The 11807-nt window shown below is 32.3% G+C and overlaps 1 protein-coding gene across 1 annotated transcript in view; it reads left to right on the top strand.

The window, feature by feature from the left end:
• The first annotated feature begins 1235 nt into the window (after positions 1-1235).
• Positions 1236-11807, top strand: part of LOC114326438 (zinc finger protein 271-like) — a 168446-nt gene continuing 157874 nt past the window's right edge. Inside the window, exon 1 of the mRNA XM_028274849.2 lies at positions 1236-1458. The gene's annotated coding sequence lies outside the window, so the exon portion shown is untranslated. The remainder of the gene's footprint in view (positions 1459-11807) is intronic.

The following is an 11807-nucleotide window of genomic DNA, read 5'->3' as shown; positions in this document are numbered from 1 at the left end:
AAATAATCAAAATATTATTTTTATACCTACGACACCCACGATCACAACGCACTAACTAATAATTACAAATTAAAAAATATAGTAGAGTATAAACACAAATATACAATACAGTAGTAGACAATAAACACAATAGCGTCAAGCGAACGCGTAAAGAAACTAGAAATATGTAGATCTAAAACATTGTATCTTAAGATCCACTAACTTCCTTTTCGAGATTTCGAGCCTGGCACGGAGACTCCAATTTAAACGTATGTTAAAAGTGCAATACCGCTCTCTCTCTGTCACTTACACAGGATGCTCATACAATCTTTCTCTTTTCTCACGAGCCACTATGCCGTTCGGCACTGGGATTTTTATGATTTTCATCCTTTATCCGGTCAGCTGTGGGTGGCCAGAGTCGGTAGATTTGCATTGCGCTACACAGTTGCCAGATTTGATATAATTTATAAAAATAAAGAGAAATATTCACAAACAAAATAAACAGGCATTAAAATGTTTTTAAGATAAAAAATATGTTTCTGCATAGTTAGCAAGGTAGTGCCATGGCTCTATGGCACTACCTCACGGGCCGCCACTGAACTGCTCCAACTTATCGAAGGCAATAATAGAGAAAGGGGACAGGGGACCAGGAAGAAGACGCACCTCTTGGCTTAAAAACCTACGACAATGGACGAATATGATCTCCATATAGAACTATTCAGGGCGGCTGCAAATAAGATTAATGAAATGGGCAAATGTAATGACCAACGTCTTATAAGGATAAGGCACTGTAAGAAGAATTATTTTTTCCCCTCTTCTAATAATAGAAAACATTTTAATTATTAATAATTGTAAAACTATCTAACCCAATTCCGAAGAAAACAATAGAGCAATTCATCAAACAAACATCGCATAAACATTAATCCAAAACAAAAGTTAATAAATTAAATTGGAGTCCATCACAAGTACATAATATATCATGTCACTGTCGTTATCTGAATCAATATTAACCTCAAACTCACACCAACATAAAAATCCAGTAAAAAATCAATTTTCAATTAAATAACTCATCAAGAGACCTGTAAATTAAGACACCAACTCTCTCCCAATCACTTAGCAATCACGATACCAAGTCCCACCCCTCCGGAGCTAGCGCCAATGGCGACACGAGGGGCGGGACGAATTCCCGCACGTGTTCCGTATAATTTTTCAAGTTGGTTTACCTGGTGGGGCACGGCTATGAAAGTTATACCTGGAAAACGGTCTTGCAGAGAATCCAGTCAGGTGCTAAATGTTATACGTGAAGTGTTGACTCAAAAATCGGAGCTGCTTACGAAATCTCACAAGATTGACAAAATCAGACAGTGATAATCGCGTTACACAGTGACTTTATGCTTCTAGTGAACTGATTTTGACTTTATAATATGAGGTGATACGACCCAGTGAAGTTTATTTTCTGAGAACATTTTGTTGATACAGGTGAATATTCTTCATTTATTAATGGAATTTACACAAATTAGGTATTAATCTATTGTTCTAAAGCTATTTACTTATAAAGCTCAACATGCCTTGAGGGCCTAGGTCTACATTTAATATTTCTTATAGTCTTTCCATACATTTGTTAACCACTTCCTTCCATTGATTTCTGTAAAATGCTTTTTCTTTTCAATTCTCAATATAAACTTTTTGTAAGTATTCAAATACGCTGCCCTTCCATCCCTTCTTTCTTGGTCTTTGGTCTACCGTTTCTTCTTGGTTGTATTGGCTTTCGTGATAGATACCAGTTTCGGCATTCTTTTCTTTCCCATTCTTTCAATGTGTCCTAATTTTTGATGACTGTCGTTATTTTTGGTTCGTTATGTAGTTCTTCAAGTTCTCTATTATTCCTTCTCCATCTATTTTCTCACCTTCATATATTGCTCTTTGTATTTTTCTCTCCCATTTTTCAAAAAGGTCTATTACTTATCTGATTTTTTAAGCACCAATTTTTTTATCCATATGTATGTGGCTATAGGCCTGAAATAACTACCTACTGTTTTGCAGATTCTAATTGTTGTTTTTCTTGAGACATATTTATTAATAATCGCAGTGTTCCATACTTGTGCTATTCTGCCTTTATCTCCCCTTCCTCATGTCTGCTTTCATCTAATTTTATACCCAATGAGTCCCAACGTTACTTTAATTAAGTACCTACTACCTATTGTTTTGGAATTAACTAGAAATTCTGTATTTCTTTATAGTTTTATTCCACTAAATCAAAAAATGCATTCAGAACACTAATTTTTGAAAATTTAAACATTTCTGATTATCTTCTTTTTGTTATTTGAGGATAATAGTCCTGTCGCCAGTGGGGGTACAACGGCCTCCTTAATTCAAATGGACTTACCCAAGTTTTTTTTATGTAGGTACATATTTTGACCCGTAGAACACGAATTTTTTGGGTAACGGTCGATCCGGATGTCGATAAGATTATTATATAAACAAAGAACATGAGGAATCACATAACAGCGATTTTTCGCAAAACAAAACATTTTTTTGTTTTTTTGGGTCATTCTAAGCAAAAATGGTTTTCCAAGTTTTTTCGTAGGATGCATAGTTTTCGACATAAACGCGGTTAAACTTTCAAAAACTCGAAAAATTGCAATTTTTGAACCCGAATAACTTTTGATAGAAAAATAAAATAGCAATTCTGCTTACCGCATTTGAAAGTTCAAGTCAAATTCTATCGGTTTTGATTACTTTCATTGCTAAAAATTAATTTTTTTATTGTTAAACAAAGCTATAAACACATAGTGATTGAATGATGATTTCAATGCATTTCTCATTTGAAATCGAACGAGTAGGCGCGCATACAGACAATTTCTACGTAGATTACGTACATTAAAACGCATGCATTGGGCACGGGAAATACTATGTGTTTATGGCTTTGTTTAACAAATAAAAACTTAATTTTTAGCAATGCAAATAATCAAAACCGATACAATTTGACTTGAACTTTCAAATGCAGTAAGCAGAATTGCTATTTTATTTTTTAATTAAAAATTGCACTTTTTCGATTTTTTGAAAGTTCAACCGCGTTTATCTCGAAAACTATGCATCCTCCTGCTGAGAATCACCCAAAAAATACAAAAAAATGTTTTGTTTTGCGAAAAATCGCGGTTATGTAATTCCTCAAATTCTTTGTCTATAACAATTTTATCGACATCCGGATCAACTGTTACTAGAGATGCATCAAGTCAAACTAGTTTGATTTTATTCAACAAACTTGACTTGACTTGAAAATCAAACTTTTTTTGTAAAAAAGTTTGACTTGACTTGATTTCGATATCTTTAGGTTTGACTTGAAATCAAACTTCTTCAAACAGTTTGAAGTTTGAATCTCATATTGGCAACGTGTTTATTTCTAAATCTAATTGAGAGCGTACCGATTTTGTTGTGACTTATTTGGATAGGTCGGAATCTGTATTCTGCTACTCGGCAAATTAGTTTGTAGTTCGTTTTGAAGTGTGTGGCTTTGGGAGACAATATCTGAATGTGGATATTTTTCGGTTCAGAATAAGTACCAGAACAAATTGAGTCTGATATTGAAGGTATTCCCTCTGCAAAAATTAAGAGAAACAATCTGTAGTCGAAGCAGTATTAATTAAGAAAAATAAATATACTGATTTATTTCATGTTGCGGCAGGTGATTTCAAAACAATGAAAATTGCAAAGTGCATACATACTTATATTATGTAAAAATAAAGAACAGCGTTATAAAATCACAAACAGTGAACTAATTCTTTAAAAGGACAGCGTTATGCATAACTCGACCAAGCGCCATTTCTTTAAAATCGAGATAACAGCGGATTCTGGTGGCACATAGCTAAAACTATCTTGGAAAAATCCCTGTTATTGTCACGTTAACGGTTGCTAAGAAAAACAAAAATAAACCAAGCGACATTCTGTCTATTAAGGTTTTTTAGTTTTGCATAACAAGTCTATATTCATAACTGCCATTCTTAACTGCCATTCATAACTGCCATATATCCATAACTGCCATTCATAACAGTTTCGCAATTGTAGACTAAGCGCCGACTTTGGTCTGTTTATGCTAAACTAAGCGTTTGGCCAGAATAACAGTTTTGTCCCCATTAATGAATTAATTTTGAAGTTTCCGTCAAAAAATGGTGGAATTTTTTTAAAGTGAAAATGCTGTGTTTATATATACATATGTAATTAAATTGAAAAATACAAATAATCTATATAAAATCTTTATATTATGTCTAACGACGTGCTATGTACTAAGAATATAGTATATGTCATAAAATGGACCTTTCGGGATTCTTCTATATTTTGAATTTTGAATGTTTATTAATCATTTCTGTACTAAGTGTATAAATTAATAGCCTGTTTTTCATGTATAAATATTGATTCTATTCCAACAGTACAACTTTTAGGGCCGGTTGTTCGAACGCTAATCAAAACTGATCATTATCAAATATTTAATTACAATTATATTTGATTAAGCGTACTTCTGACAGATGTTGCATTTTGAGGTTATGTTGACTGATTTATTTTATTATTTTGGTTTTAATTTAAAATAAAACATGACTAAACTCTTTCTGATGTTAATTTCTTGTTTTTACTTACAAATCAATAATAATAATAAGCAATTTTCAATAATTTAAGAGCTGCGGCTATATTTTAATTACTGTTTTACCTACAATCAATAACTGATTAGTGTTTTACATGTATTTTTCATGTCGCGATTTGATTCCCATCAAGAAAATTGATTACAATAAATGATTGATTATAATCAACTTCTTGATTAGCGTTCGAACAACCGGCCTTTAATTTCAAAAGTCTGCTTTGTAAGGTACAGGTCAACTTCTAATGTTAGTACCTTCTGCTTTCAGTTACGCAGCTTGACTTTTAGTACACACCATATGTTATGAGATTCTGGGGTGTTCGTATTGAAAAAATGTAGATAATCTAAATTTGACCATAAAATTTCAAGGAATTAACATCCTTAAAAAGGGGTTGGTACGAAAACAGATTTTTGAGGTTCTTTGTTTTCTTTCTTTTTAACTTTCCTAAACCTTTTTTTATGACTTTCGTTCTGTCGTTGAAGACAGTGACGGTGTTTATTGTTATCGGTTATAAAAGCAGAAAATTATAAAAATAGCTAGATCCCATTTAACCAAAAACTGTTCATTTAGTATTTTTTTATTTAATTTTCTTGTGCGTTCTAAAAAATAGTTTACTGTGAAAGTGTCAGTGTTCTATTGTACATGATTTTTAAAAATGAGTAGAGGGAAACAAATACTAAAATTATTGGAACTAAAACTAAAGGATGATTTATATGGCACTCAATGTATTATTAAATTTCTTATCTTAATTGGCAACTGACATGTCTATCTCAACAAAAAAGTATATAAAAAAATAAAAAAAAAATAAAATACAGGATCCTTTGTAAAAGGTATATTTAAAAGACCCTAATAATGGTTACATCACAAAACAAAACGTTTTCGGATAACCAAGTAATCCATCATCAGTGTTAAGCCAATAACATGCATGCGTGAGCCACCAAAAAGTTATGGGTAAAAACCCTTTAAAAGATATAGTTGACACTCAATTTTCAATATGTGAGGTTCATCCCTTTCATATCACATACACGTGGGTTAGAGTCCTGTGTTGCCCTGGGTAATATCCAGGAATATTTGCAGCATATAACTATTTTAAACATAATATGTAGTATAATATAAGATCTTATACCTTTTAAAGGGTTTTTACCCATAACTTTTTGGTGGCTCACGCATGCATGTTATTGGCTTAACACTGATGATGGATTACTTGTTATTCCGAAAACGTTTTGTTTTGTGATGCAACCCTTATTAGGGTCTTTTAAATATACCTTTTACGAAGGATCCTGTATTTTTTGTGATTTATGGTATACAGCCAGCTGGGTCTAGGACATTTCGCCGTCGCCGTTTCGCCGTCGCCATTTCGCCATCGCCGTTTCGCCGTCGAGCCATTTCGCCGTGGCCGTTTCGCCGTCGAGCCATTTCGCCGTCGCCATTTCGTTGTTAGCATTCGTACTTATAATTTCGGAATGATCATTACTTGTATATAAGTTTTGAATGGTTTCTGAACGATTATATACTATCACTTTTGCATAATGAAGTCTTTTATTTTTGATGCAGTAAAAACAATTGAAATTGAAATCTGTAAATATTTTACTTTTCAGACGAAAACAATGTATAGTTGAATACGAAAATATAACTTGGTTTTACTAGCAACATCAGCATTTTATTTACACTAACATTTAGTATAAAAAAAAGTTAGTATGTTATCACGTTTTTGCGACATTTAGTATAAAAAAAGTTAGTATGTTATCACGTTCTTGTAAACTTAACCAATGCCGTGATGGCGACGGCGAAACGGCCGACGGCGAAGTGGCTCGACGGCGAAATGGCGACGGCGAAATGGCGACGGCGAAATGGCGACGGCGAAACGGCGACGGCGAAACGTCCCAGTCCGCAGCCAGCTACAGGAATTTTATTTTCCTCGTGGATTGTTAAAAAAGTATATCTACGAAATAAATTATTTTTCAAACTCTTTCAAACTAGTTTGACAAACAGTTTGAATTTTCAAACCTGTACGATTGACCAGTTTGACTTGACTTGAATTATTTGTCAGAAGGATTGACTTGAGTTTGACTTGAAATTAAGTCAAACTCAAGTCAAGTTCAAACATTCAAGTCAAACTTCTGCAACTCTAACTGTTACCCAAAAAATTCGTGTTCTACGGGTCAAAATACATAAAAAAAACTTGGGTAAGTCCATCTGAATTAAGGAAGACGTTGTATCCCCCCTGGCGACAGGACTATATGTAATATTCATGCATCAGTTTAATTTTCTTTGCCTAGTGCCTAATAGGTATGTATATTAGATAAACTTTAATAGTCCAAGTAATGAAGCTTAAAATAGAACAAAACCTCGCAATTTTTACAAAATTGATCGATTTGCTTGAAAATTTGAGAATAAGTAGTGGATAGTCCAAGGATCAATATATATATGACGCTGAAAGGCGCTTTTACCTTGGGGCTGGTTGCCACCCCATCTCGGGGGGTGGAATTTTTTATTATATTTCACACATATAAAAACATTCATTTTAAGCAAAAAACGTTCTATACATTTTTTTGATAAAATTAATAATTTTCGATTTATTCGCTTTCGAAAGTGTTAGTTTTGTATCGAAGAAATCAATGTTTTTAATCAGTTTTCTGCTAATAACTCAAAAAGGTTTCGTTTTATCAAAACAACTTTCCTTAACAAAAATGTAGCTTTTGAAAAAATAAACAAAACCCTGTTTTTTAATTTTCTTAAAGACCAATAGTAATCGAGCTATACTTTATTATATGTTAGCTATTCTTCGTAAAATGCTAAATATTGTAGTTTCAAAGTCAAAAGCCGGGAAACTATGCATTTCTCGAGAATAACTTGTTCACACTAATTTAAACTAAGTATTTGAAAATATCTATCATCAGATATAAAAAAAATAGTCTCTAGCTCAAAAATTAGGTGACTTATAATAAAAAGAATGTCAGTCCCTATTTTTTTTTCAGCGAAAAAGTGATCGGAAACTTCCCCCTACTTACCACCCTGATTAAAATTAGGCATTCACCTTATTTTGTCTTCTTTATTTCATCATTCTCTTTGCCTTATCCCTATGCGGGGTTGGCTTCCCTAATTGCATTTCTCCACACAATTCTATCCTGGGTCATATCAATATTAATACCCTTTACCAACATGTCCTGCCTAATCTTCTCCTCCCACGTCTTCTTTGGTCTTCCTCTCCTACTCCTTCCAGGAATCTGCACTTCAGCTATTCTTCGTATTGGGTGATTAACGTCTCGACGTTGAACATGACCGAACCATCTTAACCTATGCTCTCTCATTTTGGCATCAATTGGTGCCACACCTAGACTTCCCCTAATATACTCATTTCTAATTTTATCCTTCTTTGTCACTCCACTCATCCATCTAAGCATTCTCATTTCCGCCGCATGCATTCGTTGTTCATATTTCTTTTTCACTGCCCAACATTCAGTTCCGTACATCATAGCCGGTCTTATGGTTGTTTTATAGAATTTTCCTTTCAGTTTCATTGGAACTTTTCTGTCACACAACACACCACTCGCTTCCTTCCACTTCATCCATCCAGCCCTAATTCTACTGCATGCATCTCCATCTATTTCTCCATTACTCTGTAATACCGATCCCAGATACTTAAAACTATTGCTTTATACAATCAGTTCCGTACATCATAGCCGGTCTTATGGTTGTTTTATAGAATTTTCCTTTCAGCTTCATTGGAACTTTTCTGTCACACAACACACCACTCGCTTCCTTCCACTTCATCCATCCAGCCCTAATTCTACTGCATGCATCTCCATCTATTTCTCCATTACTCTGTAATACCGATCCCAGATACTTAAAACTATTGCTTTATACAATCAGTTCACCATCCAAAGATACCATTTTATTTGTAGTAACTCCATCTTTAAATGAACATTCCAAATACTCTGTCTTTGTCCTATTAAGTTTTAAACCTTTTTCCTCAAGAGCTCGTGTCCACTGTTCCAGTTTTTGTTCTAAGTCTCTTTCACTATTTCCTACTAGCACGACATCATCAGCATACATTAAGCACCATCATCTTTATTTATGTATTATTAACAGGTTCTCGAGCTTTGACCGGCTTAGAATGATTAGATTTAACAAAAAATGGAGTTAAAAGCGAATAACGATTTTTTGTAGTTTGGTAAAAAATGTCCTTTTCTTCAGAATAGAAAGATTAGCATCAGAGATACGAAAAAATATTTAAATATAAAATTGTAGCTTATTTAATTCCCAAGAACTTTAGTTTGCAGAAATATTTTCTAAAAAAATATTTTCTAAAGCTTAATAACATGCAAAAACCACCTTTACCAACCCTTTTAAAGTCACCTCTTTTTACAATTAATGATTTTAAAAGGATTTAATATTAATATCCTTATAGATCTTGTAAAAACCTACAAAATTCTTTTTTAATAAACTTTTTAGTATAAAAAATAAAAAAGTTACGGTTAAAAAAATAATATATTTTTTTGAAAAAAGAAAAAAGGAGAAATCCAATTGGGAGCATAATAATGTAAGTTAGAAGTGTCAGTGGCTTAGAGTGATTAGTTTTTTAAAAACTGGATTGAAAGCGAATAACGAATTTTTGTAGTTTAGTAAAAAATGCCATTTTCTTCAGAATTGAAAGATTAGCATCAGAGATACGAAAAAATGTTTCGAGGCGAAATTATAGGTGATTAAACGATGGTTTAAAAAAATTTTTCTACGACAAAAAATTAGTGAATCGTAAATGAGTATAATATCGAAAAACATTGATTATTTCGATATTAAACTAACACTTTCGATAGCGAATAAATCGAAAACTATTAATTTTATCAAACAAATGTATAGAATATTTTTTGCTTAAAATGAAAGTTTTTATCAACTTTTGCGATCAAAATATAATAAAAAGTTTCCACTTCCGAGATGGGGCGGCAACTACCCCCAAGGTATTAAAAGCGCCTTTCGGCATCATATAGATTTTGATTCTTGGACTATACACTACTTATTCTCAAATTTTCAAGCAAATCGATCCATTCTGTAAAAATTGCGAGGTGAAAAGCTTGGGTTTCTGGACTATAAATAATGTTGCATTTGTGCAACAAGCCAACTAATCTCAATAATGTTTATTTACGGACTTCGCAATTTCTGCAATTCACCTTGCATATTAATTACCTATAACGTAAAATGTAATAGAGGTCCCGTCGTTTGGGAAGGCAATAATTTGCGCAATATTGCACTTGTATAGAAGTCAAAATTTGAAGTTTTTCCTAAGCCTCACCTCAGCATTAAATAATTTCAATACTCAGTAGTGAGATTCAATGTCAGTAACCAATTACCAACTTTAAAGACGGTTCCTAGACCATTTTGAGATGCGCTATAATATGCAAATTAGTGCCATCCCAAATGACGGGACCTCTAAACACAGTGTGATTATAAAAAAAGATAGATATTTTCAACGATATTCCTTATTACTATTACCAATATATTATACAGTATTTTTCACGATTAAAGCTTTGACAGGAACGGTCCGCTATGCTGAGAAAGTTTATAGCAAATTCCTCAATATTTGAAGCACTGTCGAAGACAAGCAAAAATACTGTTTTAACTGATAACGTATTTTACGTTAATTTAGAGAAATATACAATTATTAATGCAAATATAGAAGAAAATTAAAAATTCTGTTGTTTCTTAATTGTACTTAGTAGTATGTACAGGCACGGATCTAGAAATTCATAATAGGGGGGGCCATACTTACCAGGTAAATAGTGATGCCACAGCTACCGATTTTTCGGCAGATCTACCGAATACCTGTCAAATCCACGGATCTACCTAATTCTCATTTTTTTTTCTATCGAAAAATAAAAATTCTTAATTTTCAAATTATTCTGCCGATTTTTTTTCTACCGAAAATCAAAATTATTAGAAAAATTTTTTTTAGCGAATAGATTTGGCAACAGAGTTTAGTCAATTTTCAAGAATTCTTGTATTGCTTTTACTACATAGCTTGTGACACAATGTGCGAACCAGCAGATACGGATTTACCGATATCAATTTTATGACCAGTCCTTTGTCCTTTTATATTATGATTTTGGGAGTAAATTGTTAAAACAGGAGAAATTTATTTTGCACCTTTTTAACTTGTATTTCGACATAACTGAAGAACATTAAAAAATTTTCTCGTTTTCAATTACTTCAATATCCGACATTATTTGGTTTTTAAACGATTATAAAGTGTAAACAATCATGTTTTTGCGTATAAAACATTCCTGGTAGATTTTAGAGAAAAATGTTTCAAATAAATATTCTAGATCTTATTAGTTTCTAATTTGAAATACATAAACAATTGGAGATAATTGCAAAAACCCTTATTTTTGCAGTAATTTATAAATGTTAATAACTTATAACTATTATTTATTAAAACAAAAATGTTTAACTTGTTCAAACGATTATACAGCTTTCAAATAAGAATATTTGTATTTTGAACGTTAATTTGGTACACGTGTGGTAAGTTTTTTTTAAAAAGCCTACAACAGAAAAAATATGCAGTTTTGTTTTATTATGAATAAATTAATTCCTTATAACAAAATTAAAACATCCTTGATATTTAGTATTGCGTTAGTTAGACGGCTCTACTCGAGTTACTTTGGATTAAAAAAAATGAAGAAAATTGCAGAAAATATAATACCTAGAAAGCCGAGAAAATACATTTTAAGGTATACCGATTTTGACCTTTGAATGATTTTTATGATGAATTTATGATGATGATTTTTATGATTATTGATCATTATATGATATTGAATGTAGTTTATTTTTGAATACTCGTACCTAAAGTATCATTTTTTGCAATGTGATAGCAAAAGAAGCAAAAAATGAAATCTACCAAAATTTGACGATTTCTACCGAAAAAATAGGAACAGTCTCCCGAAATTTTGTCCAAGACCTGTGGCAACACTGCTCAAATATTATATTTTCCAGATTTAGCCATACGACTCACACTTACTCTAAGGATAAAATACACTATATAATCCCAGATACCTACGGTATCAAAAGGATTGATAGACAATTCACGACTATTAATCTCACTGGTCGTTCTTTACCATAAAGATTAACCTTTCTACCATCAATGGGTAGGTACGCATGGATTATCTAGTAAAATACAAATTTTTATATCTTTATTGTATCTCA

This window comes from Diabrotica virgifera, chromosome 1 (genome assembly GCF_917563875.1).
Source record: "Diabrotica virgifera virgifera chromosome 1, PGI_DIABVI_V3a".
In the NCBI taxonomy this organism is placed as follows: domain Eukaryota; kingdom Metazoa; phylum Arthropoda; class Insecta; order Coleoptera; family Chrysomelidae; genus Diabrotica; species Diabrotica virgifera.
The sequence above is the reverse complement of the archived record's forward strand: the minus strand, read 5'-3'. Positions and strand labels throughout refer to the sequence as shown.